Source organism: Camelus dromedarius, chromosome 1 (assembly GCF_036321535.1).
Source record: "Camelus dromedarius isolate mCamDro1 chromosome 1, mCamDro1.pat, whole genome shotgun sequence".
In the NCBI taxonomy this organism is placed as follows: Eukaryota; Metazoa; Chordata; class Mammalia; order Artiodactyla; family Camelidae; genus Camelus; species Camelus dromedarius.
The window spans coordinates 120,364,514-120,388,281 of NC_087436.1; the positions used below are offsets into that span (position 1 = coordinate 120,364,514).

Genomic DNA, 23,768 nt, shown 5'->3' on the forward strand with positions numbered 1-23,768 from the left:
ACCAGACTCCCCCAGCCTCTGGACCCCGATTTCCCGTGTTTCTACTTGTTGGTGATGATGTGGGCATGAGGCCCAGCAGGGAACCCCGAAGGCAGCCACCCCGGCAGTGATGCCAGCCCTTGTCCTGGCAGATGGAAGGGTCCTGTCTGAGCCTTGTGCAGCCCTTCCACATGCCTGCTCCACATTTCCACATCAGCCTCAGATGATCAAGGCAAAACAGCCCATCACCCCTAAACACTTGGTGCACTGGCACTGCCTGTGTGAACGGCTATGTCCTGGGGTGTGGAAACGGTTCTGTTAAGAGCCCTGCTCTCTGAAGCTGCTCCAGGTCACTGATAAGTGGATGGGCTTTGAGGAAATGGACCCTAAGCCTCACATGCAGTTTACTGAATGCCTTCCCCACAACACCCGTCACTCCAGCCTTCCCCTGAGGACTGGCTGGGGAGTACCACCCCGGCCTTGTGGACAAGCGGCCTTAGGCTCACCAAGGGTAAGTGATGTGCAGAGGTCACCTGGCCAGAGCGGCCAGGCTGAGGCTGGACCCAGGTCCCTCTGATAATCAGCGCCACGCGGTCTCCACTAGAATGTCTTTTTTGGGGCCAACTCCTATTTGATCCCTGAGATTCAGTCCAGGCATCACCTCCTCTGGGAAGCCCTCCCTGATTTCTGAGCCGGGCTGGGTGCTCCTCTGGGTTCCCCTGGGTCCTGGGGCTCCCCTGATCACGGGCCCGATCACATGGACTATTGTTGGCTGCTTCCTTGTCGTATCTCTCACTAGATGGTAAGCTTTGGACGTGGGGAGTATCTTGGATGAAAACAGATCTGAAGAACTGGAGGGACAGGGAAAGCATGGGGCCAGACAGTCAGGGCAGCCCCAGCTCCGCCCCAGCTGAGAGGGGATCCAGTCAGCTCTGTGTAGTTCTGTGTCTACAGCATTAAAAACAGTTGCTGAGAAGCACGCTGCTCCTCACTCCGACGCCCTGGGGAGCTGCTCCCTGCCCCCTGGGGTGAAGCGAGTCCAGCCTCACCCACAGCCCCCAGCGTGTGCAGCGTCCAACCCGAGTGCTGCTCCCCACATCTTGCGTTTGTGTCTGCCCTTTGTGTGGCCAGACACAGAGGCCTAGGCGCTGACTATGGGTCCAGAGCAGAGAAGGTGATGAGAAAAAGTGTCCTAAAAGGAACTTAGTTGCCTTAACGAAGAGGCATATTTTTAACAGAAATTTAATCTAATTTCATGGAAAAAATATGCTATCATCCAAACTTCTCAAGATACCGTGCACACCAGAAGCTATCTTGTTTCAACAAGGCCAATAAATCGCTCTCCTTCACTGCCCCCACGTGGTGGAGTGCTCTAATTGCAGGCATGTTATAAGGAGCATTAACTCCCCTGCAAAGTGAAGCCAGCTTTCTGACCCAGCCTACGGCAGGTGTGCAGGCAGGTGTGCAGGCAAACAGCACCCACGCACCTGCCTCCAGCCAACCCAAGGGGAGAGAGAGAGGTTCAGCCTCACACAAGGTCTTTAGCCATCCCTCCCCCTTTTCCTGCTATTTGAGGTCTTGGCCGCAGAGACCGAATAGTCCATAATCCTGATCTAAGGAAGCAGGTGAGTGTGGAGAGACCGGGCAGCCAGCTGGGAATTCCTGAGTCTCTGCCTTGTCTCCTGACTGGTGTTTACCTAATGCCCATTTCTCTTGCTCCCTACCTTCGCACAGCACCCGAAGTTTTGTTCAGAGTCTACCGTGCAGCCCCAGTAAGAAGCCCCCCTGGACTTCCCAGTAAGCTGGCCCAGCTCAGGAGGTTCTGGTGGGCCTAAGTGTGACCCCCTTCCTCTGGAGACAAACATCAGCAACACCAGTCAGCACTCAGCATTCCCTGCACATAGAACTTACTCCAGGAATGGCATATGACCCAATTCAGGCCAATGGAAGTGAGCGAGGGCTTGCTGAGAAATACTGGAAAAGATGTCCCTCATCTTTAGGGGAGAGCTTCAGAAGATCCCTCTCTCTTCTGGTCTGGATGTTGTGGTGGGGGATATATTGTAATTTTGTCCCCACACAGACAGTCAGCCTGAGAATGAAGCCAACACAGGGAGAAGATCATGCAGAAATGAGGTCAGAGCACCTGGATCAAGCCAGTCCTGAGACCCACCTACTTCTGGATTTCCATATCCATGAGCCAAGAAAGACCTTTTTGTTTGAGTTACATGGACTTGAGTTTTTGTTATTTATGACACCCTCGAATCCCGTAAGGCATCAGAGTTTGTGATGTCATTGAAAAGAACAGTTAGGTGTCCTTGGCAGAATCTCTCTCCAGGTAGAACCGTGCTTGGATTGCTTCTGGCCTGGTAGATGAGCTTGGGGAATTCCTGAGAGCCTCTGGCTTGCCTGACCCCTCATCAGAGCTGGAAAGAAAGGTGACATCTCCCAACTCTGCTCCAGGCAAGACTCAACAAGAAAAGAATATCTGCTGTGTGTCAGGGAAATGCCTGGGACGTCACCCTGCAGAGAGCTGGAAGGACAAGTACACTCACCGTGGAATCTTCCCTGGGCCCCCAGTTCTCCACCCACTGGGGGCTGGTGAGACGTCAGTGTCCAATTTATGAATAATAATCAGCAATATTGTCTATGACAGCTCCTTAGGAAGAGGCCTCAGACCACGGGTCCCCTTTTGCTGCAAAGCAGGTATGACATCGAGTCCTAGACCATGGGATCTACTTGTCCTGCCACAAAAAACAAAATCTCTAGAAGCTACCGGCTGAGAGAATGCCCCTCCATCCCCTGCAGGTCGGGCCCTGTGTTCCAGGATGCAGTGGGTGCCCCCGACCAGCAGGCGGTGCGCAGGGCCCTGCCACCATTGTCCTCCATCACCCACGGGTAGAAGGTGTGCCACCCAGCTCTGTGTCTCAGGGCCCTGTTGCAAGTGGGATTAGTGGTCCCAGTTCGGTGGGGATGGAAGGGATGGTGATGCTTCCACCAGGGGACAGAATAAAGGTTCCATCAAACTTTGCTGTTGGGGGCCTCAGACGGACCAGAGGCAGAGCTCCTCTCCTGGGGGTGGGAGGGGGAAGATAAGTGACCCTGATCATCACGAGCTGGGGATGCCCCCACGGGCAGGAGGAGTGAGTCTGGAGCCTGGAAGACCACGGCGATGTCTCTGGGCTCTTCCACCCAGTGGTGACAGCAAACAGGCAGCGCAAGGACAGCCGTGTGAGGCGCCAGCACTGAGGGCTCCGGGACGGTCTGCGCCTCCCGTCCCTCAGGTGGCCCTGATGGGAGTGCTGGCCAGGCGTGCGTGGGGCCTGGAATGGTGGGGGAAGAGAGGGTGAGCGAGCGCCGGAGCCCCGCGGGAGCTACGGGCCGTCCCTTGTTCTGCTGAGCCTCCTGCATGAGTCTCTGTAGAGACTGTGGGCTGCCGAGAAGGTCCATCGGTGGCCTCGTCTTGACTGGGTGTGAGCAGAGCTGAGCCACGTGAGGGCTGGGCTGCACTGGGCATCTCAGATGCTGTCCTGCAAAGTCTCTTCAGTTCTGCCCTGGGCTTCACTGACACGTGGCGGGGGTGCCCACGGGATTGCCCGGCATGCAGCCTGGTGGTGCGAGGCCATCCACAGCCAAGGCCACCCCTGACCGAGGGGCCGGGGAGTCTGTGCACCCACAGCCCTCTTCAAGGCTCAAGGGGGCGATTCTGAGGCACATTCCATGAGGCTCAGAAGGTCTCAGTGGGATTAAGCCCCAGGTGCCTGCAGGGTGACCAGCTCGGTAACATCCCTCATCTCTGCCCTCGACCTGTGGCCCCCTCCCTGGGCCCCCTCTTGTTCCTGGGAGTCACTGTCACAGGAAGTTTCCTCTTCAAATCCCTGTCTCCCTTTCTGGAGGGGGGTTGGGGGGGGCCCAGGCCAAGGCAGGGAGGGAAAGGACCGAGCAGGAGAGGGGGCTGCCAAGGCTGAGGGGCTGTGTCCCTAGGAACCTTGAGTGCCAGGCACAGAGCCCAGGCAGCTGGGCCCCTGGGAATCAGAAAAGTGGCCGAGCCTTCTGCCTGAGCTACCTGAGTGACTGCGATTGGGGACTTGCCCTGTGGAGATTCAGAGAGATGGCAGGAGCCACAGATGTCACTCACGGGGGGGGGGGGTGAGGAGGGAGGGAGACAGAGACAGAGAAATAACGGGGGAGGAGTTGGAGGGGCGGACAGGAGCCAGGAGTGAGGGCAAGGCAGGCGGAGCAGCCCTTCTCCAGCTGAGTTCTGAACCTGGGGCTGGAGAGAGATCCGTGGGCTGTTTTCTCTGCGGAAGCTCACTGGGAGGATGCTCTGGACGCCTGGGGTGGGAGGAGGGCTAATTCATTAGAAGGGTGGGTGCCCGAGGGCATTGGAACTCCGTTTTCTTAAGAGACCCTTGATGAGAAAGGCTGACGTGAAAAGGCCGAGAGGCGTTCTGAGGACGCTGGATGCCTGCACCGTGGTTGCTGGCTCCCTTTCTGGGAGCCGCCCCGGCTGCACTGCACGAGGGGAAGCAGGAGGGTTTAGAGGAGTTCTTGCTGCTAGCGAGTAATCCGACCTGCTCTCCAGACAGCGAGCTATCTGCTTTCTGGCCCTCAGCTAGAGGGGCGGAGAGGCAGAGACAAGACAGCAGTGGGCCCACAGTCTCCAGCGTCTAACTGAGGAAAATCCCGCACGTGGGTTTTCTGAGCAACTATGTCCATAACCTGAATGACCAGCCACAGAGGAAGAATCTGCTGCGGTCATGCTGTCATTCCTTTCCGGGCCTCACTCTTCTCATCTTTAAAATGGGAACTCTCACAGGGACCTTGCAGGCTGTCTGGGACGGTCTAATGGGGTGTAAGCCGGTGCTCAGTGACAGGTCCCCTCTCCACAGGTGAACAGGTGGCATTGAGACAGGCTGGGACCCCCTGCTGCTCGCAACTGGACAAACATCTCGAGCAACAAAATACAAAGAAATTGTAAGGGACTAAAAACAACTGCATGCATGTGCTGTTGGGATCAAATTATGAACAAAGAGATACAAAAAGACCAAAAACCCAAGTGCCACTTCTGAAGTGTCGGGAACAAAAGCAGGGTACCTCAGACGATCCTTGCACACAGGACCACCAAGGGGGTGGGCAGGCCACCTAAGCCCCTCCTCTGGCCTGACCCCTGGACCCGCCCCCCTCCTCACCCCATTTAAGGGACCAGCTCGCCCCTCCTCTGGGAGCACGGGCCCCTGTTACTTGTTCTCGCTCCCTGGTGCTGCAGCATGAGCCCCAGTAAAGCCTTGCCTTAGTTTCTCCTCTGGACTCTTCTCAATTTCTATTAAGAAGGTTAAGAAGTCCAGGAACCCTGATTGGTAACAGCACGAGAGGCCCTCAGTGGCTCTGGCCGGTGTGGACCTCCCGCCGCAGAAGTCAGGACCCTGAGCAGAACAACCACCATTGCCCGGTGAAGCGCCCTCCCTGTGCCTGGATGGGGGGGTCAAGGAGGGGGCTGCTTACCCCCAAGTTTAGGGTCTGACCCTAAAGAGGATACTGGTGGGGTGCATATCAGAGAAAACCCAGAGCTGGACGGCAGTTAAAGCAGTGATTTTATGCAGGAGTATTGCCGTAGGTAAAGAGATGTCTGTGAGGAAGTGGACAGGTGGGTTTCATAGCCCAGGAGTGGGTGGGGTCAGTGGATGGAAATTTCTAAAAGGGAACATCTGGGGTGGGGTGGTCCTGGTTAAACCTGCTTTGTGGGATCCCTGCTGAAGGCCGGGCATCGGGCGTCCTTGGGGAGCAGTGGGACATAGCTTTGACTGGCTTAGCTGGGTTCTGGCTCAAAGGCTGGGCCCACTGGCAAAAGGGCTGCTGGGGCTGGACCAAGGTTTGGTCCGAGAGTGTCTTGGTCACACACACGGGTCAGATCCAAATAGCCCTGCAAAGGCTTCGAAAGCTGAATGGGCCTGGGAACCGCCGTCCACACCAGCTTGACCACCTCCAGGTAAAAGCAGCGTGTTCCTAGTTCAGAGCCTATCGGGAGAGGAGACGGAATTGTTTTGTGTTTTCAGGGGGTGATTACCTGTGTTAACGCTTGTGCAAACCGGACACCAGAGCAAAGTGTATTTTACTGTATTTAGACCTTGTGAAAAAATAATAAAAACAGCAAGAAATCAGTGCCCTCCCTGTGCTGGACACGGGGTGTTCCCGTGATGAATTTGTGGTCCTTATGAACCCCGCATCATGACCCCCTCGCACGGGCGAGGGCACGGGCTGACGAGGGGAGGCGTCTCCCCAGGACTCATTGCTGGGGTCATATTGCTGGGCCGGAGACCCAGGTCCACCCTGTGCTCTGCAGGGCCCGGCACACGGTGAGCTCACAGGGCTGGGCTGGGGGCTGGAACGATGGCAGAAGACCATCCAGCCCACGTGGCCACCCAGCATCCTGTCTGTCCAGCCCGTGCGCTGTGTGAGGACACGCCTGCCAGCCTGGGCCTCGTTCCTTCCCTGCGGCTGGTTAACCAGGATCTTCTGCATCAGCGCTTCCCCAGCCCTAACTGGAGCCGCCCACGGCTGCCCAGCGCCCAGGTGACCACGCCTGCCCCCTTGGAGCTGGAGGCTGGTGCCAGCCAGCCTGACAGTGGTGGCTCTGAAGAGGCCAGGCCAGAGAGAGAGAGCCGCCAGCACACACTCCGCCTGGCCCCTCTGGGGTCTCCAGGGCTCCTCCTCACCTGTGGCCTTGCTCCTGCTGGGTTCCTGGGTCCCTAGCAGAGGAGCCACAGGAGGACCAGAGACCCAGCACCAGCCCGAGCTGTGAGACCTAGGCAAGTTTCCTCATCCCACAGAGCCCCAGTTTCCTCATCCACGAAGTAAGGGTGACGATACTGGCCTTACAGGGTGGCTGAGGTGGTGAATACGGTAGAAGAAGGGAGATCTGCATGGAGCTGGATGATAGGACAGGACCCGGAGGTTTTACACTGATTGATTGATTCGGTGAAATCTGGACTCAGATGAAAAGGCAGACCAGGGAAACCAGGGGCTTCCAGACGGACTCCTGGGTCAGGCGGGGGGTGGGGAGGGGAGAACGGGCAGAACCACGGCGTGTCCTTGTGCCATCTGGTCCTCGTACGACCCACCTCACAGCTGGGTGCACGCAGGCTCAGAGAGGGTGAGCACTTGCCTGCAGTCACACAGCCAGCCATGAGCAGAGCCGGGAGCACCAGCAGGATCAAGTGCTCTCTCGCTGATCCCTGGTGCTTTCTCATGAACTGTGGCAACCCAGGGGGCCTGCCAGAGCATTTTTTCAAATCACCCTCATCCTTGTCCTTCCAGAAAATCAGGTCCGGTTTGTCATTTGCTGTCCCCAGGTGCAGACACACAGACCTGTGGCCTTCCTGTGTTTTCTTCTCCAAACGAGGAGCTGACTTTGCAGGGCGGTGGGGGAAGGAGCGGATGGACGCTAATGCAGCAACACCGCCTGCCCGAGGCTCGGCCCCAGAGCATCGGGCGCCGCCATTACCGAGGGCGTAGCTTTCTCTACCTGAGTTACCTCAGTCGTCGCAGCAGCCCCTGAGGTTGCTGGCTCCATTCCACAGATAAGGAAATTGAGGCCCCCTCCCCAAGGTCGACCTGAAGCCAGCAGCTGGCAGAACAGAGAGGTGCACAGTCCCCAAGTGTGGTTGACGCCGCTGTCCATGGTCTGAGCCACCTGGTCTGCCTCCCCTCATTGAGTCACAAGCGGCCCTTCCGGTGAGTGTGGGGGGTGATCCCCGTGATTTCTAGTGGGTTACAACCACCAGCATTTCTTATCACACCGTTGCTGTGGGTCAGGGGCTCGGGTGAAGCTGCAGCCGTGGTGTCGGCTAGAAGCCGGGGGTGATGGCTTCCGAGCTTGCTCACATGCGAGCCTCATTTTCACGATGAAAGCCCTGACGCTTAGAAAGGTTAAGTGTCTGACTCAAGAAAATACGACCTGGTGTGTCAGAACCAGTTGTCTCTCTTTCCACCCCACCCTGCGCCCTCTGAAAGGTGGGTGCGGCGAGGGGCAGCCTGTTCCTGCCCAGAAGGGTGCTTGCCGTGTCCTGGGAAGGGGGCTTGCTCCGTCCTTGGTGGCAGCTGCCATGGCCGGGGGCCCGCACGGGCTCCATGGTTCCTGCCAGGTGGACAGTGCTCTTGCTTCGTTCCTGCCCGGACCTCACAGGTGTTACTTAGGCCGGGGAGGGGGCACTGGTGCAGGGGCTGTTGCTGGGTGCCCACCCAGCTCCCCAGCTTGGGCTCACCCCCTCTTAGCTCCTCGCTGTAAGAGGGCGAGGCCAGAGCGCCCACCTCTAGGGCTGCTCTTGTGAGCGGACGAGGGCTCGTGTGAGCGGTGACCTGAGTTAGCACAGGCTGGGGACAGTGCCAATCACTGCAAGCCATTAATACGCATTATCCACCGGGAAATTCTCAATACTGTTGTGTGATTAAGAACCAGGGATCTAAGTGAAGAGAACCAGGTGAACCCCGCGCAGCACTTCCTGGAAGCCACGTCCTTCTCACCGGTTGAGGGGTGATGAGAGGGACGCAGCCTCGCAGCCTCGGGGCGCTCCTGCTGCGGTGCCCGCGGGGGTCTCAGGCAGGTCCCAGGTGGTGATCTATGCGGCGCTGTGTGCCCAGTCTTCCACTAGAGGGCAGTGGTGGGCAGGAGCCACCCCCAGGTTTGGCCTGAGTGTGAACGTGGGTCCAGAGAGGGGGGAACCGAGGTCCAGAGAGGAGGGACTTGCTCAGAGTCACTCAGAGCGAGAGTTCCCCACTCCCCGGGCTCCTTGGGGCTCATCCCCGTGTCTGTTCACAGCGGGGGTTGAGGGGAGACATGCCGTGAGCCAGTGACACCTTAAAGAATCAAAAACTGAGGGGAGGGGACCGTCCCCTGCCCAGGGTCCCTGAGGACGGGGACTCCGGCAGCCCGCATTCCGAGGGGCCTGCCGCCAGTGCGCCCATCCTCGGGCTTGTCAGCTTGCTCAGAAACACCTTCATTTATAAGGGTGCGCACAAAAGATGGTTTTCATTATCCACCTGTCGCATTTGTTTTGATTACAAAATAATCCTCTTCTGATTGAAAAAGCAATACACCCTGAAAATACAGAGGGAGTATCACGGACGCTGAGTGGCCCGACCTCATCTCTCTGATGACCACAGAGAACATTTTTGTGTTTTTCATCCAGCTTTTTTTTCCCTCTAAAGAGCGTTTTCAAAGCAAACCTGGGCTCCAATCATCAGTACGCTTTGAAACCCCTTCCCTGGCCTTCTCTGGCCTGGCCTTGCAGAACACGTCAAGAATGTTTTCATGTGATCAGTATGCACCCTGCCATGACATCAACAATCGTTGTCCAGAAACGTCCCACTGTGGCCTGGGTGGGACCCCGGCCCTAGAGGGAGACCCTGTGATCATGTTCCAAGAGCCAAGTTCAAGTCCACATGGCCTTGGGGTGTAGCCCAACCTCCTGTTCGTGTGTACAGCTGCTCTGCTGCTGGTCATGCCTGTCCCCGCCAGGCATGCAGCTCCCAGCCTCGCATTTGCCCGTTTACCTCTCTGGCTGCCGGGAGCTCTGCTGTCCCAGAAGGAATCAGCCCGAGCATCGTCCATTTAATTTGGAGATCCTGGCCGTGCGTGTCTCAGCCTGCCAGTCCACACTCACTGTCTAGGGTCTTCCAGCTTCTCGTGGGTCCTCCTCACTCAGAAGTGGTCATGCCCACCCCTCAGGCCACCTTCCGCCCGTCACTGCGTCGCTCACCCTGGGCCCCTCCCCCTCGTGGGGAGGCTCTTCCGGAAGAGCAGCCGCAGCCTGTCCTGCTCACTCTCGGGGCCCGCGGGCCAGCCTGGGGCTGCCCTCCTGGGTCACGGCTGCTGGGCGTGTGTCGCTCTTGGCTTTAGTGTTTTCAAAGCAAGATTTTCAAAATGGTCTTTAAGAGGATACATTTAGGACGCAGGGGATTTGTTTGTTTTTAAGTGAATTTGGGCTCCACAGCACCAGTCCCCACGGCAAGACGATTTGCATGTCTCACGGACGTCTCACGCGAGTCAAGGCGTTTCCGATTCTGAGCCTATCGGGTCTGGGTGCCAGGAGGCGGGTACGAGGCTGCTGCGCCGTGGGGAGGGCTCTCACAGAGGACGGAGGGGAGACTCCAGCCCCACCGCCTGGGCGCCGAGGGGAGGGAAGATGCCCGCAGTCCGCCAGGTGGGAGGGTGTCTGCTCCGGAACCTTGAACCCCAGAGAGCTCCCAGCCCGGCCCCTTCCTGACTGCAAACGGGGAAACTGAGGCCCAAAGGGAGCTGGGTATTGTCTGCAGTGGTGCCAGGATTGAAAACTCAGGGCTCCTGACACAGCTTGGCCAGGTGAGAGGACCCGCTGGGTTAGGGGAGGGCAGAAGTCGAGTCTCTGGCAAAAATGATCCTCCAGACTCGAGACCTGAGTGGCGGGAAACCCCGCAGTGGGACCCCAGCCTGGCACTTCCGGGGGAAATTCTGGGCCAAGTTGCTGGGCCACTCAGGGCCTCAGTCTCTACTCCTGGAAACGGGGACTGGCTGGGTGGGAGGATCCTTGGAATCTAAGCCTGAGTGAGGTGCCCGGCCCCCTGCTGGCCCTCGATCTGGGGGAGGGCTGCTGAGGAGAGAGGCTGGACCAGACCACCTGTGAGCCCCCAGCCTGGCCTCCCTGGGGTTAGTAACCCACGACCTCCCCTGGCCATTGCATGGGGCCCTGCAGGTCTGCGTAGGCCTGGGGCCAGGCAGCATCAGGGAGCTTGCAATGGGGGGGTCCAGGAGCTCGAGGGTTCTGGGCAGGTTCTTGGGAACTGCACCACCCAGACTGGCTGCTGGGCCCAGGGAAGCGGGGGTCATCGCTCAGTCCTCGCAGGGCACCAGCTAGGGAAGCGGTGAAGCCCCCGATGGCGAGGGCCTGCGAGAGCTCACCGTCCACGATGCGGCTGTGGGCCCTCAGCGAGCTGCCTGGGAGCGCTGCCCCGGGCATCCTGACCTTCCAGAACCGCCAGACGTCTGGCTTTAGGGGAATTCTCTACCTTCAATTGCTGGGAAAGAATCAAAGGTCTTTAAGCCCGGCACCTGGGGCCGAGGGCAGCTGACAGTTGGTGACACTCACAGGGATGTGATCCCTGAGGCCAGAGCTGTGGTCCCTACAGGCCGGAGGCGGGTGAGCCCAGGGGCTTACAGAAAGAAAGCCCAGGTTCTGGACTGAAGGGGCCGCCTGCCCAGCCGTTAGCAGGCGTCAGCCTGCAGTGTCGGCGCACCCGCACAATAAAAAGCAAAGAAACGTGCCAGGCACTTCATACCTCTTTCCTTCAGTCATTCGTTTGTTCATCCACAGAGGGGCTGAGAGCCGAGTGGCCAGCTCCTGCCCAGCCCCGAGGCCGCCTCAGGCCCTGCGCCTCCCGCCTCTTCTCCCGCGACAGCACGAGTCACTGCTGAGAGCCAGCGTCTCCAAGATGCCCAATAAAAATACACATCTGAGGTGTTTGTACGTGTATGTGTGTGTGTTTGTGCGTTTGTCTGTGCGCATGTGTGTGTGTACGTGTGTGCACCTGTGTGTGTGGCGCTGCTTCGAGTCCTCAACACTTACTAACTCACTTGTTTGTACGTGTACGTGTGTGCACACGTGTGTGCACCTGTGTGTGGCGCCGCTTCGAGTCCTCAACACTTACTAACTCACTTGTTCTCACTGATGCTGATGAGCTGGGCCAAGTGTCTAGTGTTCTTCCATTTCAAAGACAAGGAAAGGGAAGCACAGAGAGGTTAAGAGACTTGCCTCTAGTCACACAGCCGGTCCTGGAAGCCAGGGTCCTGACCCTAGCGGCTCCAGGGTCTGTGGAGGATTAGGGGAGGTGTGTCAACCACAGGCCCTAGGTGACTCTGCCCACGTATTTGAATGTCTGAGGTTAGATGTGTCGTTTGGGACAGGGGTGCTCAGACTTGCCTGATGACAGGAGCCACTGGGGAACTTGTTAAAAATCCAGATTTCTTGGCCCTTCCCCAGAAGGTGCTGATGTAGTGGGTCTGGAGTCGAGAATCTATAACTTTAAGGACACCCCAGATGACTGGTGAGGAGCCAGTTTGGGAAACGTTCTCTCTGGACACCCTCTGAGACCCAGTGCTGGCCTCACACCGGGCCCAGCACACAGCAGGTGCTCAGTAAATGTTTGCGACAGAAATCTGGCCCCAGCAAGAGTCACGAGCGCTCCTCAGCCCAGCTAAGGGGTGGCCTAGCAGCTGTCAAGGGCCAGCCTCCCTCCTCTCTGAGGCACAGGGACAAGGGAGGTGGCACCCGACCCCCCGTGTCCCCAGAGCCCCGGCACACACCAGACCCCGTCGCCAGCGGGCAGCCCCTTCCCGCCCTGCTCTGGAATGCTGAGCCAGGATTGCTGACTTCCGATGGCTGATAAGTAGGAGGAAGGTCAGTGGAGCCGACTCGGCCCCTTCCCGGAGGGCTGGGCTGGCCGAGGGTGCAGCCAATGACCCGGGCTGACCGCTCAGGCCACCTGATTGTAGCCTGGAGGCCGGGCTGGCTGAAAATGTGCACCTTCCTGCCCGGAACAGGCACTGCACGGCGGGGACCATCCTGAGGGGCCCGGAGAGCCTCCCTCTTCCCTTCCTTGGCCGGGTAAGTTCCTGTCCCCTGGCTGGTCTGTTCCAGGGGAAGCCGTCCCTTCGAGGCAGCCCTCAGCCCCGAGTGTGCCGAGAGTCACCTTCCGGGACAGGTGAGACCGCGGGAGGGTGTGTGGGGGGTGCATCCCGAAAGCGGCCTGGCCAGGCAGCAAGAAGCAGGGCAGTGCTCAGGTAGTCTGAGAAAGGGGCCAAGAGCTGGTGGTGAGGCTGGATGTTGGCAAGGAGGCAGTTGTGAGGCAGGGAGGCGCCTTCCCACGGGTGGGGGGAAGGGAGGGCTCTGGAGGGCCCAGTAGGCAGCAGCCCTGGGCGTTCTGGTCGTTCTGATCTTGGCTGAGCGGCTAGCAGTGAGTGACTCAGTTTGAGTGTCTGCAAAATGAGACCGTGTTGGGGCTTCGTACAGTGTCCACAGGCGGTCAGGGCTGCAGCCCAGGGCTCGTGACCCTGGAGGGAAACAGGAGCCATGGGCCTGGAGGCTGGGGGCTGGGTCCTGGCTTTCCCTTGCCTCTAAGTCTGCCCCACCTTCCCTGGACATCCCTGGGGCCCGCCCCTCGTTCCTCAGCAGTGGGCCTGTGCTTGGGTTTTGAACGGGGAGGGGGCGAGAGGAGACGGACAGGCTGTAGGTGCAGCGGGTAGAGAGGCTCTGTCCCTGCTGTCCTGGGATGCACAGTGGACTTTGCGCAGACTGGCCCGGAGGTGAGGGGGCAGCCCTGTGGCCCGGGAGAGGCGGGACACCTCTGAGCCTCCCTTACAGTGAGCCTAGTGACCCTCCCCCTTCCCCTACAGGGGCTGCGGTGCCGCCCCGGCGGAGTGTTGTTTACAGAATTCTCAGCTGATCTTAGGAGGGACCCGTCCTCACCCTCTGTTTACAGAGGGGCCCCGAGGTCACTGGCAGGCAGCAGCTGGAGCTGGGGTCTCCTCCAAAGGCCTGCCTTGGTTTCCTGGTGCTTCAGGGACGGTAAGGGGAGCCAGGCTTGGGAGGGCTGGCCCATGGCCACACAGCAAGTCCCTCTGGGACATCTCCCTCCGGCGTCTTTGGGCCCTAATTCTTCTCTCCACACACATCCAGACTGTTCCACCTTACCAGGCCTTTAAAAAAAATAGATTTGATTATTAAGAACAGTTTCGGATTTACAAAATAATTGCAAATACAGCACAGAGAGCTCTCGCGGCCCCGAGCCAGTCTCCCCTGCCACTAACATCACACAGCAGTGAGGTACGTTTACCACCACTTAGGAACCAATGCTGGTTCGTTATTATTAAGGAAAACCCCTATTTTATTCAGGTTTCCTTGGTTTTACCTAATGTCCCCTTTCTGTCCCAAGACTGCGTCCAGGACACAGGTGACATTTAGTCAGCGCGTCTCCTCGGGCTCCTGGGCTGGGACTTCCCTCGTTTTGGTTTTGTTTTGAGGAGCTTGGTTGTGTGTTTTGTAAAACGTTCCTCAGTCAGGCCTTGTCTGCTGATAGCTTGTGGTTAGACAGAGACCACGGGTTATAATCAAACACAAACTAATTGGGGCCCAAGTTTTTCCAGCTTTGGCCACTGGGAGCTCCTTCAGTTGGCCCCGTGTCCCTGCGACATGCCTGTCATTGTGGGACTTCATTCTTCATTCATTCATTCATTCTGTACACCCTTACTTTCCTGGCACTACGAGCCCGTTCGCTGTGCATACTTCCTGGCCCAGTCCTAGGACGAGACATTCCCTCAAGAGTCCTGACTCCTCTTATAGGAGAGAGCCTGCGACGCCGACATTCACCTGCACTCGTGTGCTTGCTGCTACCTGGGGGTCTTTCCTTTTAGGCCCCCTCAGCTGGCAGGACTGGGGGCTGTACGTGCACATGTACCGTGTATAACCCGTGTATATGAGTGTACCGTGTGCACACGGATCCGTGTGTATGCACTTATCTGTGAGTTAGTACGTATATATGTGTATACTAACCTGTGTATATACACATACGTAGTGTTTCTTTCATTTTTATATCTATTTATATTTTTAAAACTTTATTTATTTTTTGAAGGGGAGGAAATTGGGTTTATTTATTTATTTACCAATGTTTTTTAATGGAGGCACTGGGGATTGAACCCAGGACCTTGTGCGTGCTGAGCCCGCGTCTACCCCTGAGCTGTGCCCTCCCCCAGCAGGTGTTTCTACAGGTACCGTGTACATCTGAACCAAGCGAAACGCGACTTCACCCTGGTGCCTCCACCTCTGAGCCGTCACCCCCGACTCACCACCCACCACCCATTTACGGAGCGGTCCTCGCTCCCCTGCTGGTTGCACTGAGGGAGCACAAGCCTCTGTAACCCAGGGCCCCTGGGGAGTGGGACCAGCCAGAGCCCCGGGCACTTGTGAGTGTCCTCTCAGCCCAGTCTTCAGGCTCCGCCTGGGGCCGCGCTGGTGGGCAGGCACCACTCCCCTCCCTTCAGTGAGGCTGTGTCATATGTTTGGAATGAACACAGTTCACCGTTTTGACACACCCTGCGTCCATCCTGGGAATCCCCGTCCTCAATTTTTAAAATTTGCACACATTAGGGTTTGCTTTGTGCTGTAAATTTTAATGTCTTTTAACAAACGCACAGTGCCAGGTACCCACCACCCCGGAGTCACAAGGAGTTTCACCGCCCGGAGAAGCCCCCTGTCCGTCCCCTTCTCGGCCATCCAGTGCAGCCGGCTTATTGCTCCTTCCACTTTCTTTTTATAACCATGAGCAAATAGGAAGGTATCCCTCTGCAGAACACCAAAGGCAGCAGAGCATCTTGCTTTTTTTCCCACTTAATGTGGCTCAGAGATCTTGCCCGGGCTGCGCCCGGAAACCGGCCTCATGCTGTCGGGTGCGAGTCTGCAGCATGATTCATTTGACACCTGGGTTACTGCCAAGGTGTCACTGTTACATTGAGTCCTGCCCCGTCGGAGCCCTGTTGTCTCAGAAGTGGGCGGTCACCTGCACTGCGATCCCAGAGGTGGGGCCGCCAGCTGAAGGGTGAACACTGCGGTTTTGCAGGCCTGGTGACCCGCCCTCAGGCCGGCCCCTGCGCTGCTCTCCTCGCAGCCCTCGGAGCTGCGCTGGCAGGCACGGGGCTGCGGAGCTGGGAGGTGACAAAGGGTCTCTTGGGAGCAGTTAGCACTTCTGGTTGGGAGGGACTGTGCACCACTTCATATATTTTCAGGACCTGGACAGATAGGAACGGTCTGCTCCCAGCCCTCACTGTTTTCTTAGAGTCATCGGTCCCTTCCCCCAGGGCACTGAATGGGGGTCGATGGCTCAGGTGCAGTTTAATGAAAAATAGCTGCTGGCAGAGGGCCGGGTCCAGCCTGACTCAGAGCCAAAACCTGCCGCAAATTTTGTTTGTTGAAAATTAACAGTAAAAGAACTGAAAAACACAGCAGACAAATCCCAGCTCTAGTACATTCAGCAAAAATACCTGGCGGGTCCTCAAAACCATCAAGGACATGAAAAACATGGAAAATCTGAGAAAGTGTCACAGCCCAGAGCTGCCTAAGGAGAAAGATTCCTGAGGATGCAATCTGTCCCCAGTGGGCTCTGGGGACAGACACGGACACGAGGGAGAAACCAAGGAAGCCAAGTGAGGCAGGAACTTTGGCTAATAGTGATGTATTAGCGTTGATTCATCCATTGTGATGAAACGTGCCTTAGTCACGTGGGACGGCGGTGGGGGAGCTGGGCGTGGGTGCAGGGGAGTGTCTGCACAGTCATCGCAACCTTTCTGTAAGCCTAAAACTGTTTTAAACTAAGAAGTTTAGTTTAAAAAAACAACAGAAGAAGAGCCACTGAAACAATACAAAACGAAACAAAACAAATAAAAAAAGAGCCACTTAAATAAGTGGAGGGACCAGAGGCTGTGCCCCGAAGCTGCCTGGGTTCAGACCCTGAGCATGGAGTCTGAGGGGCTGGTTTCTTGGTCCATGTGTCACTGAGAAACTCTTTAACAAGTCACGTACACCCAGGCCCCCATCTGAAACCTCGGCACCATCTCATAAGACAGGACTGTAGTCCCGTGCCGTGGTCAGAGTGACGGAGGCTGAGAGAGCTAAAATAAGTTACCCAGATCCCCTGTTAGCTAATGGCCAGTCTGAACGAGACGTCAGCAGAGAGCCCACCACGTGTCGGGCACCAGGTTAGAGTCTGCTCATGGCTGGCTCTGATGGTGGGACCAGAAGGAGCCGTTCATTCCCCTTCTTCTAATCTGGGACGGCTCCCAGAGGAGGTGGTGGTCAAGCAGGGTTTGGTAGGATGCGTAAGAGTTTGCCAGGCAGCCCAGGGGAAACAGAAGGCATTTGGGGCACGGAAGCAGCCTGAGCCAAGCCCGCCTCGACAAGAAATGGCCAAGGGTGGTGATGTGCAGACAGCTCCCTTCTTCCTGCAGCATGACTGGGTGTGTGGGGTGGGTGATGATGGGAGGCCAGAGGCAGAGGGCTCCCAGGCCTCTCCTGCCACCTGTGTCCCTGCTTCTCCTGCAATTTCATGTTTTGGGAAATCCCTGGGCCTCGCCTGCCTGTCCCTTAGTTTCATGATTAGAGGCTAAAATCCAGACAGGAGCTGGGGTGGGAGGTCCACTTTGGCAGGAGCCCAACAGGCCTCCCATGAGCCCACCACTCACGGCCCCTGTCCCTGAACTTTGGTCACCAAGGTCCCCAGCCTTGATGGCCTTTGTCCTCTTTTGGTCACTGTTGCCCAGACGTGGATGTCTTGATGAGATTTGTCACACATCCCTGCCCCTTGGCTACCTCAGGACCACATTCCTGCCCCTTCCTGGTAAGGGACAACAGGAGCTAGCTGGGCACCTGTTAGTCATTCAACAAATGCTTGCAGACTGCCCCAACAATGGGTCCTCGAGTGTGAACCTACTGGCAACCTAGATGGAGACCCAGTTACAGCACAATGTGCTCAGGGCTCTTGGGGCTGGGGGAGGACTGGCTTGTCCGCATCAGCAAGCCCCCAGAAGGAGGCAAAGTGGGAGGGAGACTTGGGAGACAGACAGGAGTTTGAGGTCAGAGCCTGGAGGAGAAGGTGACCAGGAAGAGGACGTGCAAATGTGGGGGTGTGGGTGACACTGAGGGGCAGACGGCTCTAGAAGTCCTCGACCTTTGCACTCACACCTAAGGGTGAGTGTAGACAGAGACATAGCAAGTGAGGCAGGAGGAAGGCATGGTCAGTGGGCAGAAGAGAGACCCTGAGGAGCCAGTGAGATGAGGATGGGGACCGACCATCCATCAGAGTTAGCAACACAGAGGTGCCGGCGGCCGGGGTGAGGGCAGGTTCAGGGAGCGGGGTGGGTGAGGTGAGGTGAGGAGGTTGCACAGAGCTGACCAGGGTGGAAGGCTCTGGAAGATTTGCTGGGAAAGGAGCAGAGATGACAAGTAACCAAACGAGTGAAATTGGGCCTCAAATGGGTTTGTGCCCCCGGAGCCGGCATCCCCCACGTGCAGTCCCCGCGCAGCTCAGAGCGACACTGAAAGGGTGTCCTGTGGAAATTCCCACCTGAGTTCTCCTGCCCTCTCTCGGCCTGCGGTGACCTGGGCCCTGTTTCCAGGGAGGTGGGTCTTGGCTGAGAGGACTGTCGCTCCCCCGAGAGGCCTTTGGGGAGTGTGTGCTGGGGCTGGGTTAACGTTTGCACAATCGAGTTCAAGATCCACCCCCTGATGACTGGGCTTCGAGAATGTCCAGAATTCCAGCAGAGTTTCCCCACCCTGGTCTGGAATGAGGGTGCTCTGGGGAGTCGGGGCCAAGGGGATTAGGGTGTCCCAGGGTCGCATCTATAAGCTTTGGCAACTTCCCAGGCTCCCAGGGAAGGCAGCAGCCGGAGTCACACGCGGGCACCCAGCCTGGGAGCTGCTGCTCCGTTGTCCCCTCTAGGGCCCCCTCCTGGTCACCCCACCACGCATGGGCAGATGGTCCTGCGGAGCGGGGCGTGTGTGTCCTATGATGGGAGGGACCCCTGAGACATGGCCACTCCCGGCTGTGTGGCCACTCAGAACCTCCTCCCTCATTTTTTAAAGGAGGGGCCTGCTTTGAACTGGTGGGCAGGTTGGGGCCCCTCTGAGGATGTGACAGGGAGATGTACCAGCCCAGGCCTCCCTCCCCTGTTTATCCTTTCCCACCAAATCCCCCCAGGTGCCCACATTGTGCTATTTGGGATGTTGACGAGGAGCACCCCTCTTCTGCAAGCAGAGGAGTCCCTGGCACAAATACAACCAGGACCCAGCCTTGTCGCGGGCCGAGGAGGAGTGACGGGGCAGCAGAGCCAGCAGTTCCCGGCGAGGGCGGCGCCCGTCCGGACAGAGCCGGATGGGCCGGGGCCGGGGCCGGGGCCGGGGCCGAGGCCGGGGTGGGGCATGGGGCTGGGTGTCTTCGGACCTCGGAAACTGCTGACCGCTTCCTGCAGGCCTTCGCTCTGGCCCGGGTGGCCGTCAGTCATCTGGGAAGCCTGTTTGGTCCTGATATTCCTGTTTTGCAAAGAGCAGTTCCTGAAATCGCGGGGCCCAGGCCCTGCTCCTCTTTGATCTGGGCTGGCTTCAGCCGCTAAGTCCAGAAACAACAAACAGGCCGAGCCCTGCTGGCCACAGGCACGGTCCTGGCGCTCAGTGCAGCGGCTGCGTGCCGGGCTCCAGGCTAGCGGCGCCTGTGTCCGTCCCGGGCCGCGTCTGGGTCAGACGTGTGCGTGTGCGTGTGCGTGTGCGTGTGCGTGTGTGTGTGTGTGTGAAGGAACCAGCTGGTGAGGGCATCTTGGGTCTAGTGATCCTTCGACCTGGGCGGGGCTCAGGAATGTGCCTTGGAAGGTGTGTTTCTGGGAGATTGCCTCAGCGGGGGCACCTCAGTGTCTTACCGATGTGGACCCACAGACCAGGAGAGGTGATGGGGTGTGGCTTGGTGTGGACCGTGTGAACACTGGGGACACCCCCTCCTGTGACCTTGGATGAGGGGCTCCATTTGTAGGCTTGAGGGACGGACTTTGCCACCTGGCTGCCCAATCACCTGTCTTTGCCGGGAGCGCACTTAAGTGTCGCTTCTTGGTTATCCTGGATAACTGAGCTCTGAGCCTGCAGTGACATCCCTGACCCCGGGAGGAGGGAGGCAGGGAGCCGCCTCGTGCGCTGTGCCCCGCGCCACCGTGGAGCACAGGCGGTCTGCGGCTGCCTGGCCATGGCTGCCCCGCCCGGCTCCGGCCTCGCGCCGGCTCCACCCTCCCTGAGTAGCCGCTCTCCGAAGGGGGAACCTTCGCGCACCCCCATCTAGGGTGGCAGGGCTGCCTCTGCGCTGGTCGCGTCCTGCATTGGCAGCGGGACCCTGAGGTGCTTTTCCCCTCATTCCCCACCCCACCCAGTTCTCTGGGGCAAGGCCCTGCTCCTGGGGCCAAATCCTGCCCCTGTCTTGTAGATAAGGTTTCATTGGTACACGGCGAGACCCACTCACTTCCTAGCAGTCTTCAGGCTGTAATAGAGGCCCACTGGAGGGCCCCAAAAGCCAAACCTATTTCCTCTGGCCCTCTACAGCGTGCGACTGCTGCCCCTGCCAGAGTCCGGAGCACGGCTTGCTGCTGCCGCCCGGGGTTGCTGGGACGGCCAGAGGGAGTAGTTATGTTCCCTCAGCCTACACCCACCCCCTCCCCCAGCCTCTGCATTCCTGGGATTCACTGTTTATGGGCTGTTGAAGATTAACCCTCAGGGTGACAGTGTGACCGCCTTCATCCTCTGTGCATACCTGGGGCAGGCTGGGCTTAAGTGCCCTTCTGGCGGCCTTCCTCCCGGGAAGACCCTTACACCCTCTCTTTGCCTAGTCCCTTTTGCTCCAAGATCTGGTGGAGGAGCCTCCTCCTCCAGGACGCCTTCCTTGATTTCACTCCCCTCTCCGTCCCCTCCCAGGCTTCCCTTTGTTGCTGCACAGATTGTGCTACATTATCTCAGTCTCCTTCCAAGTCTGTCTCCCCAACTAGTCTGGGAGCCCCCTTGTGGGTGGGGACACGAAGGCGGAGCTGGGATGGTGGAGCTGAGATTGCTGGGGGTGGGGGCAGCTCTGAACCTCAAAGTGCAGAGCTATCTCGAGGCAGAGTGGGGGATCCACTAAAAGGCTGGACCACGTGACAGGGAGGCTGTCCAGGGGACCCCAGCAGGGCGTGGGGGTTGCTCTGGGCCACCTCTCTGGGCCCGAGACTGTGCTGATATGGCGCCTCATAGTCCCAAAGAACCGAAAACGCCATAAGATGAGGTGACAAAATTAGCAATTGCCTTTTGTCTTTGTATGACCACACTTGTTGCTATTTGCCCCACGAGCTAAAAAGTAAAAAATAAGCTGAGGGCAGAAGGCAGGGCACCTCTCAGCCTTGTACCTCTCAGCCTTGTACCTCAGCTCTGGATTGCAGCCCAGGGCCAGTGTCTGTGGTCCAGGAGTCTGGTGGGAGCTGTCCGGGGGCCCATGAGAAATTTCTGCCCGCAATAGCAGAGTCGAGTCCAGGAGGAGTGAAGGTGGGAGGGGGCCTACCTCGGACCCTCAGAGCAGCTGCCTTTCCCACTGGAAGTTCCTGGGAGCTCTCCCTCTGGCTACATCTCACCCCTTAGAGATTCAGTGGTCTGCTTTGGCCTGGGGGGCCCTGGCATCCTGGCCGGTGCTGCTGCCCTGGGACCTGGGGGCTGTGTGAGCCGGGGAGGTCCTGCCTCCCCCGGTCCCCCTGCTACCCAGCCCAGTGGGATGGTGGTCATATACTAGGAGGGCCGCTGTCCTTGTGTCTAGCATCTTCTTGGCAAGTGAGAACTGGAACTTGTTACAGCCCTGCGGGGGTCAGAGCTGCTGACCTCGGAGGGCACTTATACATCTCCAAGCCCAACTCTACTGTCTGAAAGGGGAGAAACCGAGGCCCAAGGAGTGATAGGCTCTCTCCGAGGGACCCAAAGGCTGGGCTGGGCCTACCCTGTGTAGCAGCCTCCGAGAGGACCCCACTTTGGAAAGCCCCTGATTTGAAAGGCTCATGTTCTTCTTCTGGAAGGCTATTCAGGGACACTTGCAGAGTTGGGGTATAGGCTGTGAGGTTGGGGTGGGAAATGCAGAGTTGGGGTGTTCTGTGCAGAGTTGAGGTACATCCTGCAGAGCCAGGGTACAATGTACAGAATTGGGGGGCGCTGGGCAGAGTTGGAGCTCTGTGCAGAGTTGAAGAATGCTGGGCACAGTTGGGAAGGCTCTTGGAAACCACCCCCGGCCTTGGGCCAAGAGCAGCTGCAGAGACAAACAGGATGTGGGGTCTTGGGCCATGGCAGGGGACAATGGCCAGGAGAGGAAATGTGTCCAGACCCATGTATGGCCCTGGAGCCTGTCTGGGGCCTCTTTCAATACAGTTTGCAGAAAAACAAAGGGAGAAGAAGCAAACAGCTCGTGTTCAGCACAAGGTGGGGATCCAGAGAGCCGGCTGCAGAGCTGGGGGTGCCCACTTCACAGATGAAAGACTGAGGCCGAGAGGAGCGGGGACACATGCCCCAGGGCACACTGTGAGTTGCAGAGAGGTCTCAGCGCTGAGAGCAGCTCCTCTGCACAGCCCTCCGGGGCCTCACGCAGCACTGGGACAGGCCAGCCGGCTCACTGAGCGGCCAGGCCTGGGGACAGGTGGTGGTGCTGGCCCTCCGACACGTAGCAATTTCTCCACTTGCCTGGTGAGCTCTGTCCTCAGCTCTTGGCTGTGCAGGGCCTGCAGGAGAGGACCGGGCACTGGAGTTTGCTGAATAAACAGATGTCTGAGTACAGCTATGTCGTGCACCCTGTGGGAGAATTCCTGCCTCTAGTTTAAGCCACATGATGGCCCAGAGCAAGACCACAAAATAGCCCCCAACCCACCCTGGGCTTCCCTGGGCAAACAAACACCGAGGCCCAGTGACCAGCACAGCAGCGCCGAGCTTCCAGGCGGCGTCAGTGTCCCAGGTGCCATCGCCAGCTCGGCTCCTGCCCTGAGGGGCAGCCTGCACTGGAGACAATGGGCTGAGAGCCTCACCTTCTGGTGGAGAAGGACGAGAAGTGGGGTTGAAAGGCTGGGGGCGGAGGCGGGTGTGGGCGTGGAGGGAGAGGTATGCTTGCCCAGGAGAGGGGTCCCCGCGGAGGCTGGGGCGAGGGAAACCCAGCGCCCGACGTCCTGTGGCCAAGGCAGCAGGCCCCTTGCCAGGGTCTGGGCGTCACCTGAGCCCAAGGCAGCGAAGCGGGAGGTGCAGGGAGCTGGACAGAGGCCCCTGCCGGCTGGGCCGGGCTGGAGGGAGGCCAGCCTGGAGTAGGGAGCCGAGGGGGCTGGGGAGGTGGAGAGGCAGGTGGAGCTCAGGACACCGGAAGGCCTTCAGGACAGGATGCCTGGACCCTGGGGCTTGAAGGACTGCAGTTCGCTGAGGCTGGGGGAGCCCGGCAGGAGGGCGCTGTGGTCCGGCAGGAAGGCGCCCCCCACACTAACCCCAGACCCAGCCCGCTCCACCCTCCCGTGGGCATCTAGTGCGCTGGCCCGGAGCGCGGCCCCCGCAGGAATGTCCACCGGAACCTCTGATCACACGCTTACTTAGAAAGAGGGTCTTGATGTAATTAATGTGAGGATCTCAAGATGAGGTCCTGCTGGGTTATCTGCGGGCCCTAAATACAATGATGAGTGTCCTTATAAGAGAGACAAGAGGACACAGAGGGGAGGCTGCTGACAGGCAGAGATTGGGGTGATGTGTCCAGGAGCCCAGGGATGCCTGGAGCCACCAGGAGCTGGAAGAGGCAGGAAGGGCTGCCCCCAGAGTCCCCCGAGGGAGCCCGGCCCTGCTGACACCTTGATTTAGACTCTGGCCTCCAGAGCTGTGAGAATAAATCACTGTTGTTTGAAGTCACCTGGTCTGTGGTACTTTGTCACGGCAGCCCCAGGACACACACAGTGACCGTCACAGCTGCTCTTCAAGAGAGATTGCTGTCCCCACTCCACGGAGGGGACAGCCAGGCTCAGAGACACCACGCCTCCCAGTGGAAGGAAGAGAAAGGACTGCTGGTGGGAGCAGCTACTCCCCTGCTCTGGGGCCTCCTGGTCCCTGGGGGCCCACAGGGTGGCGTGAAATTCCTCCCTGATACTCGGCCTGCGGTCATGGGGGCTGTGAAAATAGCCACCTGGAGCCTCTGTTTCCTGCTTTGTGGTC

At 58.4% G+C, this 23,768-nt stretch overlaps 1 protein-coding gene across 1 annotated transcript in view; it reads left to right on the top strand.

The window, feature by feature from the left end:
- The first annotated feature begins 12,512 nt into the window (after positions 1-12,512).
- The window catches only part of SH3TC1 (SH3 domain and tetratricopeptide repeats 1), a 49,403-nt gene continuing 38,147 nt past the window's right edge, over positions 12,513-23,768 (top strand). The window contains exon 1 of the mRNA XM_031438188.2: positions 12,513-12,614. The gene's annotated coding sequence lies outside the window, so the exon portion shown is untranslated. The remainder of the gene's footprint in view (positions 12,615-23,768) is intronic.